Source organism: Thermobia domestica, chromosome 8, assembly GCF_964235325.1.
Source record: "Thermobia domestica chromosome 8, izTheDome1.hap1.1, whole genome shotgun sequence".
Lineage (NCBI taxonomy): Eukaryota > Metazoa > Arthropoda > Insecta > Zygentoma > Lepismatidae > Thermobia > Thermobia domestica.
The window spans coordinates 271,610,385-271,634,129 of record NC_137461.1 but is presented as its reverse complement, the minus strand read 5'-3'; the positions used below and the strand labels follow the sequence as shown (position 1 = coordinate 271,634,129).

Genomic DNA, 23,745 nt, shown 5'->3' with positions numbered 1-23,745 from the left:
GCGTCGGTGTAGCAGCTCAACGAAGCATTTGCGCATCGAGTGACTATTACTACGTTACTTAGCAACTCGAACTGAAGCTTGTCACAAATTTTCATCAAAATTCAACTCTCACGGTTTGTGGACCTTCCTCGTGAGTGCTTTGGTGGAAAGTCGGAAGAGACTACCAGCGCCACACAGACCCTCGTGTTCGGAATAGCGCGTGCTGCAAGGTTTTGCTTCAGGTTTATGTGAGCAAAAAATAAAGAAAAACGTTAGATATACCGTGACAAATACACAGCAGTAAGCGTTATTCCGAACCAAAGGACCGATGAGCTGGCGGTTCCTAAATTCCGACTTCCCTTGGAAGCATTTCCTTCTCCACTATTGTCAAGGTTGTCTACTTTGGACCCACCTTGATATCAGAGCAAATCTGAAATTTCTGTTGAGGATGTCGGGGAATTCGACTTTGTAGAGAATCCATTCCACATTAATGAAATATGCATTTATGCTGATATTGGACTGCCACTCCACGATTTCTCGAATTCCAAATAGCGCATGTTAAATTTTAGCTTCCCTACAGGTTATGAACTTTTTATTTTGATGTAAAGAGTCATTTAATGCAGTTTATTGGCATAAGGGAAACCATATAGTTATTAGCCACTTAAGCGAAATTTTCAGTTTAAACATTTATCGACAAGACAATTTTTAGAATAACTAAATGAAATGTGCCTTTTTAGAAACGTTTATTTTTTAAATAAAATTGTATCAATTATTTTAAGATGCTATAAAAGAAAGATACAAAAAAGAGTTTTGAATGATAACGTACAAAATGTTAGTTATTAGCCATGTGGTCATTTGCATTTTTCCATGCAACATTTGCACAAGTTACATTTTTGTAGACCACAGTTACACACACATTTTTATATGCTCTACTACGATAATGGCCTACACTTTATTATAAGCATGCAAGTTACCAATTTGCAACTAGTTATACCATATTTTCTTTCTACAGAAGGTTTTTTTATCAAACGAATAAAGTAATAAGAAAAAATAAACTTCGTACTAGTTTAAGTTGTAAACTGTTTGCGGTAAAATTGACAGAAAAATCAGCGAAGCTACATGGGTTGAAATTTTTACAATAATTAAAATAATCGTTTTAGAAAAAATAACGCAACTGTATGCAGGAATTCTTACTCACTTCTTTGAATTAGTTTGAAATATTAGATGATCATAGAGACCATCGTAAACAGTAGAATCAAAAAATTAGAAATATGTTGTCATTAGTAAAAAGGTTTTTATGTGATATGTACACTCATGTCCAAAATTACTGTCGCATGTGTATAAGTATGTTGTTGTAGAAATATAATTTGATAACGAATTCGCCTGGTATTTCTTATAATGTTAGTATGTGTATAATCGGCAAAGACATGTACAGTATGTGGCAAATTTCATGTCAAAAGAGCAGTAAATAAGAACAATAAAACGAAAATAAAACTTTCTTGTCCATTTAGCAACATTTTGTTTTACTCATTCTAATTTTCGTATTTGTAATTCTTTTCCTATGAAATTTACCACAAATATATATTTCCCGATTATACACATAGTATCAGCATTAAAAGTACCCTGCAAAATCATTGTCAAATTATATTCTTACAAGAAGACAGTTATAGATATGCGACAATCATTTTGAACATGAGTGTACAATAGATTCATGTTATTTTTAATCATCACTAATTTTTTGTTGCAGGTGGAGTCGTCGTAATCACCTGTTGCAGCTACTATTGCTACCAAGTGCATCGTAATTTGCAGTGAATCACATGTGTAAAAAACAGTATAGAAAAAGGAAGGCGGAGTGTGGTTTGTGTGATGCTTGTTACAAACCTGATTTTTTTGAGGTGGTCGCATATATCAAATTAATTAAACTATGATTCGCTTGGAGTTGGTGCTTCAATGTGTCCTGCCATTGAAGAAGAAATTTTCTGCATCTGTGTTGTCACGCATATAATAAGTGAAGAGACGCGGGAACAGTTTAATATTTCATATAGACTGTGTCCAATTGGAAGAAATTATCATTAGGTGATGCGAATAACTAAATGTGAGTTTTTATTTGGAAGCTACCTACTGTGCACATATAATGAAAATGTTTTGTGTAATGGGGAGACAATGAAAACTGAAAAAAAAAAATACTTATATCAAAATCCATTGATGGCGAGTCTTGAGAACATTGGTGCTTATGTCGTTCAGTATTTGTCAAATGAGAAAGGTTCTCTTGAATTATTTGAATTGCTTGAACGAAGACGTGGAATCTGTCCCATTTTTGTGCATGAAACTAGTGAATTCTTAAAGAATAGAATTTATCATTCACGAATTTATAGAATTTATCATTCATGAATTTCGTTTGAGTGCGTGTGATGATATAGTAAATTTGTATTGTTTGGTAAAATCACCAGTGGTAGGTAATTTATTATCGTTAGGGTGTCAAAAACAAATTGATAGGTTAACTATGAATTTACATGTTCTAAGCTGGAACAATGAAAGCGTCAGTGTATACATATATGCAATCTTATTTAATATTAATTATGGAAGCAAGATGCAACCTTTTATTGTGAAGGTGCAGAGAAATTGGATTAAAATATTTTTGTTATAGATCTTGAAAGTTAACAACTGAATGCAGTACGTGCTTATGCATTTAATGATTTACGTGTTCTTTTGATAGTAAGAACAACAAAAGTGTTCTGAAAAAATCAGTGTGTGCTATTCGTAATTCAGAACAGTGTTACTCGTGTAGTATTAACTGGTGTGTTATCCATGTTTATGAAAGAAAGAAAAAAAAAACTTTGTAATGGAAAGAATTGTAAGTATTTTGTAAAGGAAACAAAATTTTAAACTTTTTTGTTCTGATTTACATTTTTCTTTTTAATATTTTTGATGATTTTGTACAATTATATTTTTGTTATTAAACAAATTTAAAAGTTTTTGAAAATATTATTTTCTTATACAATTAAAAAAAATGCGAAATATCCACAATTCCTATTCTTGGTAAGCTTCTAAATTTATAAAATATATTTGTTTTTATTTTAAAATGTTTTTGTATTGGAATCGATGTGAGCGTAGTAAAATAACAGCCTAGTCGATTTTTTTTATATATATACATAGGCCCAGTAAAATCTAAGAGAAACAGATCTATCCAAATTTTAAAAAGTCCAGTCGATGGTTGCACAGTCACAGGTAGTTTATCAATCTGATATATTTTACTCACATTTGTACTTGTCACTTTGTCATTAAACTGAGTATTCAACAGTAAACCTGATTTTATTTTTTTGTATAGATCCGTGCTTTTGTTCACTATAATACTGTGAATAAACTGTTGAGTATTCCGCAACATCCAACTATATTTTCCAAACCCGACGCTTTCCAAATATTCGAAATTTGTAACATTCTCCTGTAAAATTGGCTGCAGAATACTTTGACCGCTTTTTCCCTTAATTATAGTGCTAGCATTATCACAATATCAAGTACATCATGAAGATTTGAATATTCTAGTTCTCTTTGTACCAGGTAATACCATATGATTTGTGTGCCGGATGATCATGTGAATGTGTCAGTAGTTTACTCAATTCAGTTATTTCAAATCGGGATTTGAATATCTGCCTGTGTACAAAAGGAATATCACAATTAACCATTGCTAATTCTTTTATAATAAAATCAGTACTACATGAAATGCGGAGAAGTGCGCTAAAATCCTCATTTGACTCAACTGAGGAAATTTAAAAAGGATTATCAGTATGATTCGTTCTTTATCAACTTGGATAACGGAATCAGATTGCTCATACACAATCATGTTTTCTCTTAAATTTTCTCAAAAGGAGATTTATAATTTATTGCGTGTATAATGTACAGTATTATTTCACTACATATTACGTCTAAGAAGAGAAAAAATAATACGTTAAAAATCGTTGAAATTAACTGCAAGTTACAAGTCAAACAATTGAAAGAAATAAGTTTGTAAATCTTTCTCCATTCATGGACAATGGACCTACTCCAGTTCCCGGCCACTTCCAGCTTACTTCTACACAGGAGATCTTATCATACTGAGTATGGATTGAAATTGAAGCATTTTAGAAAGTTCAGACCTGTGGAGATTCGAATGCAGGCTGCCTTGATAGAAATCCAATGCGTTACCTACGCCGATCACTTAATGTTGAAGAAAAAAAAAAAAAAAAAAACAGCGCGTTTAAAACCTTTCATGTAAATTTAGATGAGCTATTGAGGCTTGTGTGAAGAGATTATCATTAATTGATATTCTTCATTAAATTCTATTGTTTAGGTAATTATTGTAATTTCGCTAATGCTTTTATTATGATTGACGGTCATTTCAACTCTATAATTCAGTTTCAACCTGTTTTACGCTAGTTGTTCTAACATAAAAGGAAATTACTTCTATGAAAAATATATTTGTACATTGCAAGAGAAGTAACTTCTAATTATTCGCCGTAAATACAGTCGTATCTGATAGTAAACAAAATTCTAGTGTGGAACTGAAGACCACTTTACACAACAAATTTGAAATACTCGAGTGATTTGCGTGAATAGTTTCTTAATCATGTGTTCGTGTGTTGAAATCCAATTTTTCTTTTTAAATTCGGTTGGAAAACAATATTAAATGAATATGCAAAATGACATAGCTGAAAACAAAGTATTAGGTATGTTCACTATTTTTGTTACCCTCTCAAGTGCGGAAGATCAGGGTTCAATTCTCAGTAGAAGTGCATGTGATTCGGATTCCACGTTGAGTTGTGAATCCACGTCTCATATAGACTCCCTAATGAAAGGGACTATGAACTCTATACAATTATTATCTGATTTGTAACATAAAATAATTCCGCAAGATCTTTTTAGCAAATAGAATAGTTCACTTGTTATACATTTGAAACGGGGAAAATCACAACTTTTGTGGAAATGAATGAAGAAATATTCCATTGTTATAATTACAATGTATAACACGATTTCTGTGGAAGGAGGATGCTTAACCTTTAGACGACCACCAGGGATTTTAACAAAATTGTACTCTCTCACATTAGGGCTCTGGTGACCTTCCCTTCATGTCACCATCACAGTCATGATTTATACACCGTTGGAAAGCGTATAGACCATAGATTCCAACGACGTAACATTCGTGCAGTTTCCGACATTTATAGAAGAAACTTGAAGGAACTGTCTTGAAAAGTAAATATAATTTACGTAAAAAAGAAAAAAAAAGACTAAATTTGCCCCTCCCTACTCCCCCATATAAGCAAGAAGTTCAAATACAGGATATTACCATGTAATGGCCTACTTCATTGCTTCACACACCAATTTTTTGAGTGTACCCGTAAGGGAAGAAATGACCCCAAAAAACCTGTTGAAAAAACAAAAAATGACCTCCTTCCCCCACCGTGGTATCCCCACATACATAAAAATGCACACCAGCGGAAAGCTGCATACTTCAGGAATACATTGGTACCAAAATAATTTTCCTACCTTAATTAGGGGCTGAGCTACCTTAGTTAGGGGCTTCCTGCCTTAATTAGGTTTAAAGCCCCGACGCCGCAGTTGCGTCAATGGGCGTTTAAAGGTTAACTCCAATTAAAATTCTTGTACTGTTTTGTGTTGTAATTTTAAAGTTCACACACATAAAAGAAATATAGTGCAATGGACATTCAATCCCAACGAATTAACCGATCAACTTAAGGGTATTCACTACAGCGAAATTGAACTACCGCTAATTTTAGAGTTTTTCTGTAATATCTTCAGAATACCTTTCAGAATAGAGTTTTCTGTAATATCTTTTAATGTAATATTTCGATTTACATCTGTAGATAGATTTAACATTTTTTGCGGGTTCTGTAAATAGCGGCATGCCAAAAGCAGATAGGTGAATTGTAGTAAAGGTATCACATAGAAAACCATATTTTTTAGTTCTCTACGGTTCTGCTTTTCGAACATTTTTTATTTGTTTTAAAGATATTACAGAAAAACTCTAAAATTAGCCTAGCGGTAGTTTAATTTCGCTGTAGTGAAAACCCTTAAGTAACGAATATGGTACTATGAGTTATGGAAAGATAGAGTAATGTAAGGTAGGATTTGGCAATATCAGGTTGTCTAAAGATTATTTGAGCATTTCGAGGTCAAAATTGAGAAGAGATTTATTGTAATTTAAAAACAACATTTTGAAACCACATATACGCCATTTTATTCGATCTACTGCAATTGGTCCGCCAACACCATAATCCCGTCGTTATAGAACTTCGTGGTTTCTGGTTAAAAAAAAAAAAAAAAAAAAAAATGTGACGCGTTGTTTCTATAAACTCAACACCATTCAGAGAATTTCGCAGAGACCGAAACAAATAATAGTGTGACAGTGCCTGGTCCGGGATGTACAGTGGATGCATTAGAACTCCCATTCAATTCTTGCCTCTTCTGACGGGTCGTTAAAGATATATGCGGTCTGGTGTCGGCATGATATATAGCTGTTGACCAGTAGACCAGCCCTTTTTGTTGACCAGTTCTGTCGTCAGTTTCTTTTGAATTCCAGCTCTTTTTGTTGACCAGTTCTGAATTGCACTGAAGCTAGTTGTCCACAGTACAGGTCCATCATTCTTCCCGGTGGTAGCAGTTTGTAATATACGATACTCTTCCAATTTCACTAAACGAACAGCATAACCTTGATGGACATCAGTATGGGCTTTGTCACAGACCGTGAAGTTGATCACTTCGACCACAATCTTTTTCGCACATTGTTCTAGGTTATCCACTTTTCATCACTGATGACCAATGGCTCGAGTACGTTGTCTTTTAGTGGAGATTCGTAGATAGAAATTTGATCGAGTAAGTGTTTTGGAGTCAGATCATATGGCACCCAAACGTCGAGCTTCTTTGTAGCCAGCAGTCTCCAAATAGTTTATACTGTTTGATGATGGATGTCAAGGTCATTGGCGATGTTATGACCTTCCAGTACACCACTCCTGCTCGACTTCTGCCAGAATACCATCCACTTTTACTGTAGTTTTGACCTACTGCGAGTAGTATTTTCGGAATTTCTAGAACGAAAGCTACTGAATCATATTGTGGCTGTTGTTTTTTGGATAACGTATCTTTCCCATAACAGCACAAATTTACTCATAGGTCTGCGCAGCGTTTGCGTCTTTATCGAAATAAAACTGTAAAATTAGCGCAGTTTTGTTGAAAGTTCATATTTTTTCACGACGCAATACCTTACGTCTGAATATAAGAATTCCAACCCGTTTTGCATATCTACCAGTGGCAAATGCAGAAGGGGACGCTCCCTGAAGTGAAGATATAACGGATATTATTTAGTTTCTCCCCCAAATCACTTGGTAGTGACTCTAGCGCACTTAATAGTGATTATGGTTCGTTATGTGTAATTGTGATGAGTATAAATACAGTATAGACGTATTGCATATAAACTACAGTGCATAAAACACAAACCAACTTGTGCTAGGTGGCCACTAAAAAGCACGAATTATATCCAACAGTCAGGGCAGGAGCGAAGCAAGGGGGCCCGAGCCGTAGCGAAAGGGTGCGTCAGTGATGGTGAGTGTACCCATGAACGAAGTCGTTTACAACGGCTCACCATAAATCACAGCAGGGGCGGATTCAGGACGGACTTCGGGAGGGGGGGTTAATACTGCTACTTAGATCTACTTTTAAGAGCTCCAACTCTGGGGTAGTTTTATTTATACATAAAATAAAGTTTCCTCTTCTGTGGGGGACAATCGTCCCTCCCCTGGATCCGCCCCTGAATCAGAGTATCGACTCTGGAGCCATCAATGGATTTGGGAGAGAGACTAAATGCCATCCGATGTAACTTTTGTATTATTTCACTGAGACGAGATGACAGTTTTTTGTGTGTGTGTGTGTGTCAATATAATAGACCAATTATCTGGTCTCAACCTATGGTTAGTACGAACTAATTAATATTCTCAAATGTTATAGCAGGTAATGATTTGCGTCTCTCCGAACCTACCTTCCTTTTGCGCAAGAATGAAGAGATATCAACCTGATCTAGAAAAGGTCGCGTTCACCCTTTAAGAGCCACAACAAATACACATTTTAATTAGATTTTGGTGAGGAATGAAGGAAAAGATGCGGAAAGCTTGATTGAAGTCTATGAAGCAACTAGAGGCTGGTGAAATTAAGGTAAAGGATTGTCGGTCCCAGTGTAGTGACACCGCTGTTGTAGAGTTAAAGAATTAAGAAGAAATGAAGGATGTGAGGCAAGAACATGGTAACCCACAATTTTAGTATTTTAAGAAATTAGAGGTTTTCTCCTGCACAATTCCTTTTCAAAGTCGGAAAGTTGATTTTTCACATAAGACTATACATGAAAGATTAAACGGACAAGGTGAAACGAAGTTGCACTCTATCGGGTGCTGCAAAACCAGCAATTGCAAAATTGTGGGTTACCATGTTGTTGCCTCACACCCTTCAAATATAATCTGGGAATGTGTGTAAACTGTGACACTCACTGACTTAAGTTGGTGGCTTTACATGTAACAAAAACACGACCAATTGATCATAGTTATTTTATTTATTTATTTATTTATTTATTTATTTTGAACCATCGAAGTCCTCTAAACCTTCTTCGTTCATGCAACACAACGCTGACACAAACTGGATATTGCTGTTCTTAAAGTTTCTAAAGTCGGAGTCAGAAACTAACTGGAGTAGGTTCTTCCAGTTCTTAAGATCATAGTGGATGATGAAACAAAGCAGTGAAACAAGAACTTGTACGAAAGCTTGTTTATTTACAGATTTCCAACTTCGTTGATTTTGGAACAAGGTACGTATTACTTCAGTCAAACGAGTTCAAAAATGATTCCATGATTCTCAAGTGACTCCAGAATCCTGAAATGAACTTACATGATGCCCTCTAGATTTAAAAGATCTTAAAGATCATTTTTAATCCGAAATGGTATGTAAGACCAGCGGCGCAAATGTTTTCAACATTGGGGAGACGAGTAAGACCGTTCCTATATATATTTTAAAGCGATGTTCAAAATATTTATGAAGTTGAAAAACAATGCTGTGGAGGAGTTTTCATCAGTTTCATCCACTAGCGGATCCAGAAGGATCGTTTGGGAGGGGCGGTTCGCTTCCTGGATAATGAGCGTAGCCTTAAAGTGACCAGGATTTTAATTTGCAACAATGGGACTCATATGAATTCGGAGCTGCAAGGGGGAGGGGTGTAAACCTGATACCCAGATTCCCTTTGGAGTCCCGAACTTGTAAGTTTTCTTTTTCTTTAATAGAAATATATTCTTTCTGTAGATTTAAATGAAATATGCACTTTCGTTTTGGAGGCGCAGTGATGTCATGATTCACTTCACACATGGCTACCACAATATAATAGATTCATTGTCTTGCACAGTACTTGCACAAAAGAAAATACTGTATTGACGACGGCATTCATTTTAACGAAAGAGTGTAGAATTTGCTCTAATCATTTATATTTTGAATGACAATTCCGGGACAATAGTTGAAAAAAAGGCTCGGTCTACGCAAAAATAGATAACAAAAGTAAACATGCATAAAGAATAAAGAAAATTCATCTATCCCTATATGTGTATGGGGTCTACGAAACACAGTATGCTTACAACAACAATAAAGTTAGACTCTATATTATACTAGCCTTCGGCCCCAGATCTCCAATTTGCTCCGCATGCGGCCTCGCACAATACAGCAAATGCTCCTACGTGCTACCGTGGCACAATATTTCGCGTTCTTCTTTATGTCTTTCATATAGAATTGCATTGAGCTAAAACTCTGTCACGAAATTCAAACACCTTGTAAGGAATTTTAGAGAACCACCCCCTCCTTTTCTTCCATTCTACGTTAAGTGGCAAAAAACACTCAAATATATGTTGAGTTGTTTTAAATGAAAATTCAAACTACCAACTTCCATGTTTTTAACCATAAGGGATCCCGAGATATGGGAGTCTTATAATAATAATAATAATAATAATAATAATAATAATAATAATAATAATAATAATAATAATAATAATAATAATAATAATAATAATAATAACTCCCACACCTTTTCTTCCCTTCTAGGTAAAATATAAAAACGCTGAAATACGTATTGAATTATTTTAAGTGAGAAATCAGTAGAAGGTCTATATAAAATTCAATGTTTCTACCCTTTAATGATTCTCAGATATTAATATCTTATTATGATAATTGCAATCCCCGTCCCTTTTTCTTTCCACCTCTTTTTTCTCCATTTTACTAAACTATCAAAAAACGTTGAAACGCGTGTCAAATTATTTTAAATTATAAATCCAAATACCAAATTTGAAGTCTCTAGCCTTAACGGATTCGGAGAGATGGCTATCTTATTAAAATAATTTCGACCCCATTCACCGTTCCTTTCTTGGAATTCCCAAAAAATCCTTCCTTAGTGGTACTTTACGCCACAATTCTTTTCTACTGTCTGAATTTCAAGTTTCTAGCTTAAGCGGTTTGGCCTGTGCGAAGATAAGTTATTCACTCAGGACTTCATATTTTATATATGAATTACAATAACAGCTTGTATCTTCTGTTATTTCCCAAGAAAGATGAAATGCCATTAAAAGCCACAATGAATCCTTGGTTCCTTCCACATATTCCAAGAAGTCACGGCTCTCTTTGTTGATCTAGTAGTTAGCGAACGTACTTTTGATCTTTGATGCATGAGTACTTTGATTCCCGGTAAGTGACCATCAAACGCACTACAGTGGTTCAAATCCAACTTTAAATTCTAGTTCTTGTTCTGTAAAGCATCGCTTTTGACAAACGACGTAAATACATATCAATTAATCAACCAACCGAAAAGTCTCATCTCAGATTCAGAGAGCTTTTCGGTACAGAGCGCTGAAGATTCTATATTTCTCTTTATTCAAGATGAAAGTCATTGAAGTTTCGGGACCTGAATTCCATTTCCATATCCTTCTTCTAGGACACAATTTTAAAATATACATTTTTAGTTCAAAGAGTGAGTCGTCTTTTTCTCCTTTCTACAGGTGTTGGTCCAACAAATGAATCATATTCTCACTCCTATGGGGCTTGTAGTGACCGCCTCAAGGAAACTAGGGATAGAAGTATTTACTATTCAAATATGTCTGTGTTATGTACTATTAAGTACCACACATTTTGATTAAACTCTGCTAGGCTTATCACGTAGATTGGATTAGTCGGGAATAGACCATATTATTTCCCAATGATGAATGCTGGAAGTAAATATATATAAAAAGACCTTTGGAGGGGGCGGTCGCCCCCTCCGCCCTCCCCGTGGATCCGCCAGTGGTTTCATCTCACTTTCCTTTGTGGCAGTCAGACAAAAATCCGGAACAATATGTGACGTCAGCATGAACCATTCCCTACATATTTCACTCATAAATGGATGTGCAAAGTTTGGTCAGTTTCTGGTGGAAAGTGTGGTAGATAAAGTTGATTATCTCTTTCAAAAATGATAGTGTCGAACAATGAAAGCAATTATATGTGACATCGACATGTATCATTCCCTAGATGTTTCAATCATAAATGGGTGTTCAATGTTTGGTCAGTTTCTGGTAGAAAGTATGGAAAATAAACTTGACTGTTTATTTAACAATGGTGGCCCCCAACAATGAAGTTAACAACATTATAGGAGATCGACATGTATGGTTCCATAAGAATTTTAATCGTAAATGGATAAGCCAAATTTGGTCAGTTTCTGGTAGAAGATATAGCAGATAATGTTTATTGTTCTTTCAACAATGCTGGCCTCCAACGATTGTTTATTTAACAATGGTGACTCCAACAATGAAACTAACAATAATATGTGATATCAACAAGTAACATTCCTTAGATATTGCAGTCGTAATACAATGGGTGTGCCAAGTCTGGTCAGTTTCTGGTAGAAAGTATGGCAGACAAAGTTGATTAGTTAACAATGGTGGCTTCCGACAATGAAACTAACAACAGTATATGAAATCGACTTGTACCATTTCCTCGATATTTCAATTGTAAATAGGTTTGCAAAGTTTGGTCAGTTTCTGATTGGAATTGTGGGAGATATAGTTGATTCTCAAAACTGGTAGGGTCGAATAATGAAAGTAGCCATAATACGTGAAATCGACATACACCATTGCCTAGATATTTCAATTATAAATGAAGTCGATTGTTTATAAAGTTGGAAAATAAAGTTGATTGTTCATTTAACAATGGTGGACCCCAATGAAACACAACAATATGTGAAATCGACATTTACCATTCCATAGAGATTTTAATTGTAAATGGGTGTGCCAAGTTTGATTACTTTCTGGTAGAAGGTGTTAGCCAATAAAATCAATTGTTTATTTATCAATGGTGGCCTCCAACAATGAAACTGACAACAATATGTGAAATCGGGATGCACCATTCCCTAGATTTTGAAACGTCCATTAATCAGACTGTATCCGTTTTTGCTTAGTTTTTGAGGTATTCATTTCATTTTTGATTGTTTTTATTTTATTAGTTGTATATGTTAACATTGGTGACGGTTGCTCCATCTACCATGTTAGAAACAAACTTTTCGGACGTGAAAAATAACCTTAAAGTTATATGGACAGTGCTAAAGGAAATGTTCAAACAAATCCCAGCATGAATTGCTTGATTATTGTCAAATGCAAGAACTCAATTCTCGAACATTGTTATTACAGTTCTGATATGAAATCTAGTCTTGTTCTCAAACAAGTTCATATCATTAAAGGTGAAAACATTTTTTTTTTTTAAGTAACAGATGTAGAAGGAAAATCAAGAAATAGCTAGTTACACTGGAATTCCAAACTGATATATTGAGATTGAAGCTCGATATTGAATTTTATAAAAGAGGATTACCATTTTCCTTTGTAGGTGTGTTTGCTTTATCTTTCACTAACATAATAGATATTAATTTTAAAGAAGAACAGACAGAATGAGATTGTAGTGTTTAGGCCTTTCTGAGTGTGAGTGCACTTTCCCTACCCTTTGTTATTCATGATGGTGTTGTACAGGCGCGGATCCAAGGGGGGCTTAGAGGCCATTGCCCACCCTTGACGCTCAGGTATACACTGGATAAAATGGGTTTCAATCCTGCTTTACACTGGATAAAGCGGAAAACTATAGTTTAGGCCCTTCCTTGATCATATCCTGGATCCGCCACTGGTGTAATATATTTAAAAGCCTGGGTTTTAAGATTTGTTCTTTCTGAAGAAAGGGGAAGGCGGCAAATGATGCTATTACAGGGGGGGGGGCAAATTGCCTAGGGCCTGACCTGAAGATGAAATAGGGTTATTTCCTCAACTGTCTATTTCCCCAACTTTCCAGAAAGGTGTCATTTCCTCAAGTGCTTATCTTTCTTCTTAATCTGACGATCATTAACCAAAAGAAGGAGAACAACTTCTGAAATTCTTAACTAATACAAGAAAGAAGAGGGGTGGTACTTCGTTGCTGGCTATTTGAGCTGTTGCTGATAACTAGGGTTGCAGGGTGTCAAATAAAATCATACTTTATCGAACAAAATTGCATATAATGTTACTTGTTTTATAATATTAATCCAACTGAAAATGAACGTAAGGTATGTCTGCAGAGTATGAAATGTCTGTTTTACAATGAATTCATTGAACTGTTCTTTAGAAACAAATCTCAAGGCAGAATCACTACACGGATTTATTCTTTAAATCCCTTAAATCTAAAAGTGCTGGGTAAAGTATTGTGATATGGAACAAGTCACACGGACAATGAGAAGTTACATTAATCAATTGCCGAGTTTCTATTGACACTGTTGGAACCATGTTCCTCCAATATTTGTTGAATAAATTAGATATTATTATCACTTTTGAAGGAAATGATCTATTTTAATTCAAACTTTATTTCATTGGTCAAACTTTCTGTTGACACGTAAGCTTACTAGTAGTTCTGTATAAGATCAAGTTAAAAGAGTGTGAGGTAAATAGTTTGCGCTGCTCTTTTCAATCGTGAGATCTTGGATTCAAATTTCAAGTCTGTATATCCTGATTAGGCAGGCTAATTTTCTCAGTCTTAACACGATGATACCTTCCTGGCTGGCTTTTCCCCAAATTTTCTTTTACTTGTTAATCTTTAAAGTGAAAAGACTTTCCGGTTGTATCTTGAACTGAAAGTAAATAAGTTTCCTTGAGCGCTTAAAACCTTGCACTTACAAGAAACATTATTTTTATTATTAAAATCGCTTATGTCTTCAGTGATTTAAAGCTGTAACTGTCGGGAACTTACAGTTGTGTAGTACCCCAAAAGTTCCATAATACCTATTTATTTATTTAAATTTATTTTCATCATTTGAAAACATGACAAATTCTAGTGAGATTAACAGTTTTCTTTTAAAAGCCATTCGACGTAGAATTGATGATATTCTACATTTTTAAATAAATCTAGAAAAATAAACACACTGCTGAACAAGACTGCACTTATTTAATATAAAAACACATTTACACGTGACGTTTCGATCTTCTAGCCAAGATCCTCATCAGACGTACACTGTTCTTTAGAGTGTACGTCTGATGAGGATCTTGGCTAGAAGATCGAAACGTCACGTGTAAATGTGTTTTTATATTAAATAAGTGCAGTCTTGTTCAGCAGTGTGTTTATTTTTCTGATTTTATTCGCAAGACGTTGACTATGAGTGTGTGTCAAATAAATCTAAAATAAGGCATTATTATGCTGTATAGAACATAGTGATCCAAAACAGTGCTATTCAACCTTTTTTCTCGGGTACCCCTAGACACAATTCGCCATTCAATTGTGTACTCCTGAAGCTGTTTAAGAGAAATTAAATCAAAATGAAGTTATTAAACTTAATACACGTTTTGTTGATTAAAAAGGGGGACAAAGAGAGACCCAACAAAATGACAATCTGTGGGCCAATCAAAACACTATTTATAGGAGGATAAGTGCACATCCGAAAAAATTAACATGAGAAATTTAAAAATACATGGGGGACATCCAGTTCTACTGAAGAGGATTTTCGCCTCATCCTCCCTGATAATTCGTACACTGAAGACAATGTTAAAAATTCAAAAACTAAAAGTAACTTTAGACCTAGCCTGTTAATAAGATAACTGAGCTTGTTTCCGGAACGCCAACTACTCTATTCTTGGTCGAATCTTCGAGAGTGCGAGAATCAGAGCGGATTTTGGATTCAAGCAATTTCTCTGACTCATTTTTATTGATGTTAATGCAGAGAAACACTGTTCACACACACATGTTGATGGAATGGAAGAAGTTGTCAAACAGCACTGTCACTAATTTCATTTTACTCTTTTCGAGCATAAATACAAAAGTCACAAATTGACAAGTTATCCAATTTCATTTGCAGTGAACTGTCAAGGACATTTCCAGCAGACCCCCAGAGGCAGCATTACGTACCCCCAAAAACATCTTCGCGTATCCCCAGGGGTACGCGTACCCCCGGTTAAATAGCACTAATCTAGAACATGGGAAGCACTAAGAAATAGAATAGTAAGAATTTTGATATGGTATATTTAGGTGCTGAGCATAACACGATAAATTTATGAGGTCATAACATTATTATTAAACATATAATAATAAATAATTTATGGGTAGCAATCCTAGGGTTTTATTTACAGGAAATCTATCCTGTATCTCGTTCTGTCAACTAGACCAAAAGATCTTGTGATGCATGTACATTATTTGGTCAAAACAATGATAAATGTTTTTAAAAATAATAGTGTGACTCAGTTTTATCGAGATCTGTATTACCAGTGTTCGAAGTGAAAAAAAAAAAAAAAAAAAGAGGCGGTATGTTTTATTATGATTTTGACTCAGCATACCTGTTGAGTGCCAAACCGCCTCTGGTCATTTAAATATTGTCTTGGTAACTAAAAAATCAGAGACGGTGTGTCCTCATTACTGAAAAACCAGAGGCGGTATGGCATACCACCGTATATCGTCTCACCTCGACCACTGTGTATTACCATATTGTTTTGTTTTCAATACTGGAAAATTTACTATAGTTTTCTTCAATCAGCTTATTCGAATTATGTTATACACAATCCAAGAAACTAATATGATTTACTAAGGCAATCGTGCGTATAGGACAGTTTATTTAAAACAATATCACGTGTGATTATTTATTGTGTATTTAAAGAAACTTTTGTTTTGAATGGTTCAGATGCAGGGTTTTGCCTTCGTAATTCAAATGGGATACTGAAAACGTGGAAACTGCTATGATTGAATTCTACATTGAAAGCTTGTGTAGTCTATATAATTTAGGAATATTCAGATGTCCTTTGATATAAAAGACCTTCATTCTTAAAATTTAATAGTAAAATTTTATCTAACCAACCAGTGGCAATATTGTATTTATTTTATCACGCATAGAAATCATATCCCCCCATTCTGGTTGTTGGCCAAGATTTGTATCTCTGTCTTGGATTTCTAGTTCATGATCAATATCAAGATAAGGCACTTGAGGAAATGTCCCACATTTTCTCGACTTGAGGAAAACGTACTTGAGAAAATAACCCGATACCCCTGAAGATGATATTTATTATATTTCCCAATCTGCGGAATGCCACCAAAAATATTGCTAATCACTGTTGTTTTTATTACGTGCTATGAAAAATCATTTAGCAAATTAAAACTAATTATTTCGTACTTTCAAGTATCCATAGCAGTGGGGTCTTCCTCTACTAAATTTTGAGGAAAGAAGTTGAAAAGATGAACTTTTGAGGGCATAGCAGCAGAAAAAAGAACAGGGTAATTCATATATTATAAAAATATGTTAATCACAGTGGAAAGAGAGATAATGTTAAAGTTCCTTCAATCGTTTGAATTTTTTGGATTTTGTAAATGATTGCCGTAAACTGAATAAAATATTTTCAATAATAAAGTTTTTTTCTTTTTAAAGTCGAAGTTTAACAAGAACTAGATCGAAAAGATAGAATTGAAATAATGGATTGAAATAAGGAAATTAATATGGCTGTTGTAATGAAAGATAGTGGAGAAAGGTGGGGGGCGCAAATTATCCGTTAGCCGTGGGTACTGCTTGTGCCAGATACACCACTGCATGTCATCATCATCATCAGTATTCTGCCATTATTGGTAGGTTACTTGCTGCAACTGAGAAGCTTCCTTGCTCCACAGCTTTCCGCTAACCTCTTCGTCCTCACGTACGATTGATTCATTTTGATACCTATCGTCCATTATCGTTCACTGTAGTCTTATTTTCCCCTCCCTCTCTTTCCTACCACCATACCCTGTAGCATGTCCCTCATGATTCAGGTTCTTATTATCCGAAACAGTTTATCTTTCTCTTCTTAATAATATCTAAAATTGTTCTTTTCTCACCCACCATTTCTAACAATGTCTCATTCGTTTTTCGTTGGACCCAGTTAATTATTTCCATTTTTCTCTACACCCACATTTAAAAAGCTTTCAGTCGTTTTTCATAATTTTTGTGTAATGTCCATGTTTCTGCCCCGTATAGCACAATACTCTACACGAAGCATTTTATGAGTCTTTTCTCAGCTCTTTTCGAAGTCCCACAAAATAGTACTATTTTCTTCCTTCTAAACATTTCTTTCGTCATTTCTATGCTTGATTTTATTTCACGTTCACACTTCATATCATCACTAAAATTACTTACCCAGGTATCGAAAACTAGTCACCTGTTCTATTTTCTCCCCTTCTATATTTGACATCGATCACTTCGTTCCAATCACCATGGCTTTTGTCTTTCTAACATTTATTTTCATTCCACATTCTTCACAGCCCTTTCTTCAGATTCTGCTCAAGCGCTGTATCATCTGCAAACTATATCCACCTAATTCATTCTACCTCCTACGGAAATGCAGTCTTCATTTTATATATCATATATATAATATAGACAAACGGCTTTATTTGTTTCAACATCCGTAACTTTATCTAGTATGTTACAGTAAATTAACAAAAGGAAGCAGTTATTATTGTGGGATTATTAATGATCCCAATTACTTCAAAGTGCGGGAAAAGAGGATGAACAATGATTTTGTCATTTATTTTTCTTTCAGAGTAGCCATCTTTTAGTGAATCTGAATCGTATCTTATGCGTATATAAGACAAAAGAAGGTTCCTATAACAATATAAATAATTGAGATTACATGTTTAAAAAAAATGATTCCTGAATGACAGGGCCCATTCCCCATCTGGAGGCCTGGAGCTAGAAAAATTATGTAGCCCCTGTTGCCTTCACCCAATACATTTCTGTAAAATTACAGTAGGAAAGTTAAGGGAATATGTTGCATATTTTTGGTCAAATTTTATTTTATGATGATGATTGTATGTTTGTGATTCTTTTTAGATAGCCAGTTGAGATTTTAATCACAGTGGAGGCCCGGGACTATAGCCCCCCTAAGACTCCCTTAATCCGGCCCTGCTGAATGATAAGATTTTCCTGAAGGGATGTTCATTACCCACACTTTCCCTGTGCCTATCAAGACCACATACACAAAGTGCTCTAACCATTGTGCTGCACAGAATCACCCTGTCTGTTAATATATTAACCAAACAACTATCGTAAGTTTCTTTTAGAAGTGTATCCGTTCCATAACCGCGAAATAGGTAAATAAGATTCGTGTAGTTTCAAGCTAAATGCAATTCCACGAAGCAATTAGTGTTCATGGCAAATGTTCCTCTTTTTTTTCTTTTTCTGTAATTGCTAAAAAACAAAATCTCATAGAAAGGTGGGAGGAGAGGAAGGTCAATGACATGAGAAACATACACGTAAACGCAGGGTACCGTAATATGACCTACCATATCATGTAATTCCGGGAAGATGAGGTTTCGGAACATCATACAAACCAATTTGCTTCTGGTTCATTGCTACAGGAATACAAAAGAAAAAAAAATAATGCATGTGGAAGTTTTTTTTTTTTTTAAGTATATGTATCCTAAGACTTTCTTTGGTTCTCTGTAATAAGAAACATGAATACTATATTTTGTCTTTTTTTCGTAGTATTTTGTAAATTTTAGTTCGTTAACTTTAAATCAGGAAAAAAAAATCTTTTGGACTTTCCTCAAATCTGTTGTGGTTTGTTTCATTTCTGAAATTCGATTCGATACGATTTTGAGTTTAGTGTCCCTTTCAGCAGCAAGGCTATATGAGACGTGAACCTACAGCTTAACGTCTAATCCGAACCACATGAGCTCCCCCCGGATTTCTGGAATTTTACCTATTTTCAGTTATAAGGTTAAGAGGACTAATCACTGCGAAATTAAAATACCGCTAATTTTACAGTAATTATGTGATATCTTCAAATAGATAAAAGATAATCGAAATGTGGAACAAGAGCGCCCTAGACAATATTATTTTGCATGACGTACCGTTATCACGAGTCACCTAGTAGCTTTCCGTTTGCGGCCATGCTTGGAAATCGAAAACAGATTGTGTAGTGAGCTCTTGTTCGATTATCTTTTAACTATTTGAAGATATAACATAATTACTATAAAATTAGCGGTATTTTAATTTCGTCGTGATGGGGCTTCTTAAGTGATTGTATCGGTCCTTATAGTTGGAAGGATAGTGTGAACTACATTCACCCTCATCAGTGGTCATGATCTTTGGTTAGAAGGGTTCTTGTTTCGATCTCTGATCGTATGAGCTTGTAGAGGACAACCTTGACACATTGTCTGGATTCGTGTTCTCTTCGTTTCCTTTCACGTATTTCATTCTATCGAATCATTCACTTGCATTTATCGATTTCGTTTTTTTTTTTTTTTTTTTAACAGACAGAAAAATGTAACCATTTAAGATCAACTTTTATTGCAGAAAAAGGTTCCGAAAAAGTCATATTTTCTTAATTTCATATTTTAAATCAAGTCTATCTCCTTCCATGACCAACTCTAATTTTCATTTCGAGTTAAATTGAAATGGTTGTAACATCTAAAAAAAAAAAGAAAAAAAAAACTTTATTCTCGATTGTTCCGAGTTATTTCGGGCACAATAGTACAAGAACTACACGACTAGAATAAAATATGCTCTGAAAAAGTATGCTATTTTTGATAGGACTCTTTAGGTATTATTTTGTTATTGAACAGAAACCAAACAAAAGTACATTTATTAATCTGCGACAAAGAAAGGGCGACGTTAAGCTTCCTGTCTGCCATAACACTGAAGAATGACACCTGACACGATATTTGTTACAATATCAACACAACCTTACCTGGTGAAAATATAATGAAATTCTTCATTTAAATTCCCACAAGGGGAGACGGATGATTAAAGTTTAATCCACATAGTGTGCTGTTCCCATGTCGTGCCCCGACAGGCAGCCTTGAAGAGAAACTAGCCCGGTCGTGGCTCGTCGGCCGCGATCTTTCGGCTTTGTTTGGAACACACGAAAAAGCGACAAAGTTTTCCTCCTTGCAATCCATTTTGAGAAATGGTGTAGAAGTAGAAAACAGCAACGGTACGACACGGCACGGCATAGTATATGTGAATGGTAGCGGCTGTGGTACGCACGGAGCATGGCAAGGGAACGGCACGATATGTGAATCAGCGTTAAGGCAAGTGAATGATGATAAAAGAGTTGGTAGAATGAGAGTGTGAGAGGAAACTGGAGTATCCCGAGAAAACCCATGGACAAGATGTTGTTCACCACAAACTTACTTACAAGTAGACCTCACCACTTCGCCGTTGTGTTAGCAAAAGGAAACAACTACTGTTCTAATGTAGGGTTGAATATAAGACACTGACAAAAATTTTAGCTGCTAATGAGCACTAGAAACATGGGAAAACGAAATAGAAACATGAATGTGGGAAAGCCATGTTCAATATAATTTGATTGTTGCAAGACCGGTTCTTTTTTTCGAAATAGATGGAGGAACAATAGTTATGACTTCAACTATGTAAATCGACTTAGGAGGAATGTTTCTATGGCATCCCGGATCAGGACCGCCATCTTGAAATCCGCCATAATGGATCAACGTCAACTTTTCAAACGGAAAGAGGGCCATGTGAGGTATCAAACAACAATGATGTTTTCCATTCAATCGCATACACTAATTAGTTTGTCAATATCTAGAACGGTTTACAACTTACAGTTCTTTGAATGTTGAAAAGTTCGTTGTTTGTAGGAGATAACAGGTAACTATAGTGGCAATGAACATAGCTCCAGAGATAGCATTCTTACAGGACACAATTACGTCAATGCGAGAAATTCAAGTCCTGTGCATTCATATAATGGCCAAACCAGAATTTTGCATAGCACCATGAGCACCTAATAAAAAATAAAGTCTTCAAATATCACAAAGTTAACGCCAGGAATATTGAAGGCATACTTCTTCGGCACCTCGAACCATTCGATCGGATCATCAATATATCCTGATTTGCAAAATGTATATTGAATCATTCCTGTGAAGCGAGAAGGCTGAAGTTGGTTGTACACAAGGGAATGCAGAGTGAAAATAGTATCTCTGTCATGCAGTTTTGAGTGGAAATGTTCGTCCTTTATTGCATAATCACATATGGCACGCCACTATGTTCCAACCTCATACCGTAGCTGTTACGACCAGGAGTACCATTGGTAGCCAATATTTCTATTCTCTTCATAGTGCTGCCCATATTGCTTGTAGTTTCAGTTTGAATGTATATACAAACGCACATACGAAGTGGCTAGGTCAAAAGCACTTTATGAAAGCTGAGGACTTGCAATTCTTGTATTGCCGTAATTTTGTTCTGTAAGAATGCTATCTCTGGAGCTATGTTCATTGCCACTGTAGTTATCTGTTATCTCCTACAAACAACGAACTTTTCAACATTCAAAGAACTGTAAGTTGTAAACCGTTCTAGATATGGACAAACTAATTAATGCATGCGATTGGGTGGAAAAAATCATTGTTGTTTGATACCTCACATGGCCCTCTTTCTATTTGAAAAAGTTGACGTTGATCCAATATGGCGGATTTCAAGATGGCGGTCCTGATCCGGAATGCCATAGAAACATTCCTCCAAGTCGATTTACATAGTTGAAATCATAACTATTGTTCCTCCATCTATTTCGAAAAAAAGAACCGGTCTTGCAACTATCAAATTATATTGAATATGGCTTTCCCACATTCATGTTTCTATTTCGTTTTCCTAAGTTTCTAGTGCTCATTAGCAGCTAAAATTTTTGTCAGTGTCTTATATTCAACCCTACATTAGGACAGTAGTTGTTTATTTTTGCTAACGCAACGGCGAAGTGGTGAGGTCTACTTGTTAGCCGAGGATCTAACAAAAAAAAAAACCACACACCAGAGGCTCAACGAACTACATGTAATATGTTTCAATCGAGTGCAAAGAGTCGCTCTGTGCAATTATTTATATGTTATCACGAGGAAATATTTCGGGCTAATCCGTCAGAAGATAAGAAAAAAAAAAAACAATGCCCCGAATAATACTAGTTGATGATTCACGTTCACACATGATAGATGTGTAGGGACGACAATATTGAGGGGGTCAAGAGTTGGATGCCTGTCTTTATATATATATATATATATATATGAGACGCCTAATTAGTATCAAAAGCCGCCAAATCCATTTTTAAAACCGAAATTGAATTATATATCGCTTGTTATATGTTTGATCTAAAGGAAATCCATGGAAACAGAATTTTGTTTAAAAGCTTAATATGTGTATATACAGTTTCACTGAGAGATTACTTGAAACTAAGCGAAATGGATGCGGCGGATTTTGATACTAGAAGCCTCATATATAAGAGGGTCACTTGGTTTAATAGTCGGAAACAAGGGTGCCCATTAGGGGGACAAGGTGGGACTCTCTCCCCCCTTGAAGAAATTGTACTTCGGAATATCGAAAACCCAATAGAATTTTTAGAATAGTTACAGCAAAATTTGAAACTATATTTGAAATGTCGCTTATACTTGCCTCCCCTTGGAAACCACAACATGGTCACCCTTGATCGGAAACCTTGTATTTCTAAAGTTTTATATCAGCTTAAGAGTCTTCGTCCCGGCGAAATTAAAATACCGCTAATTTTACATTAATTATGTGATATCTTCAAATAGATAAAAGATAATGGAAATATGGAACAAGAGCGCCTTAGACAATATTATTTTGCGTGAGGTACCGTTATCACAAGTCACCTAGTGGCTTTATGTTTTCAGCAGTTTAGAAACGCGAAAATAAACGCCGATTTTCAAAATGGCTCGAAATCGAAAGCAGATAAGTGAGTCGTGATAATGGTTTCTCATGTAAAATAATATTGTCTAGGGCGCTCTTGTTCCACATTTCGATTATCTTTTATCTATTTGAAGATATCACATAATTAATGTAAAATTAGCGGTATTTTAATTTCGCCGGGATGAAGACTCTTAAGTCTTATATATCCTCCTCGAATTATTTAAAGACACAATCGTATGTGTATGTAATGTGAACTGTCATGTTTACAAGCACATGTATTGACATGAATTGAGGGTGAAAACAAAATAAATGATTACTTTTTAATAACCATAAGGTGCCTGGAAAACCTGCCACCTAACACTATAACAATTGTCAAAATTGAGATTATCTTATTTAAGGAGCTTACGGACCAGTGCTACAGTCATGCGCGCCGACTACGTGGGTGATCCAGAGCTCAAGCACCCACACAAATAATCTTGTGGGTGCGCGGCACCCACAAGATTTCAAGTTTGGACCCGGGTTTGCACCCGTTTCTCTTCCTTTAAGTCAGTCGTGTTACCGACTGA

The 23,745-nt window shown here is 35.3% G+C and overlaps 1 long non-coding RNA gene across 1 annotated transcript in view; it reads left to right on the top strand.

Moving 5' to 3' along the window:
- LOC145693629 (uncharacterized) overlaps positions 1 to 2,962 on the top strand; it is a 56,768-nt gene extending 53,806 nt beyond the window's left edge. The window contains exon 2 of the long non-coding RNA XR_014132811.1: positions 1,727 to 2,962. This is a non-coding gene — a long non-coding RNA (uncharacterized LOC145693629). The remainder of the gene's footprint in view (positions 1 to 1,726) is intronic.
- Positions 2,963 to 23,745: the final 20,783 nt, after the last annotated feature.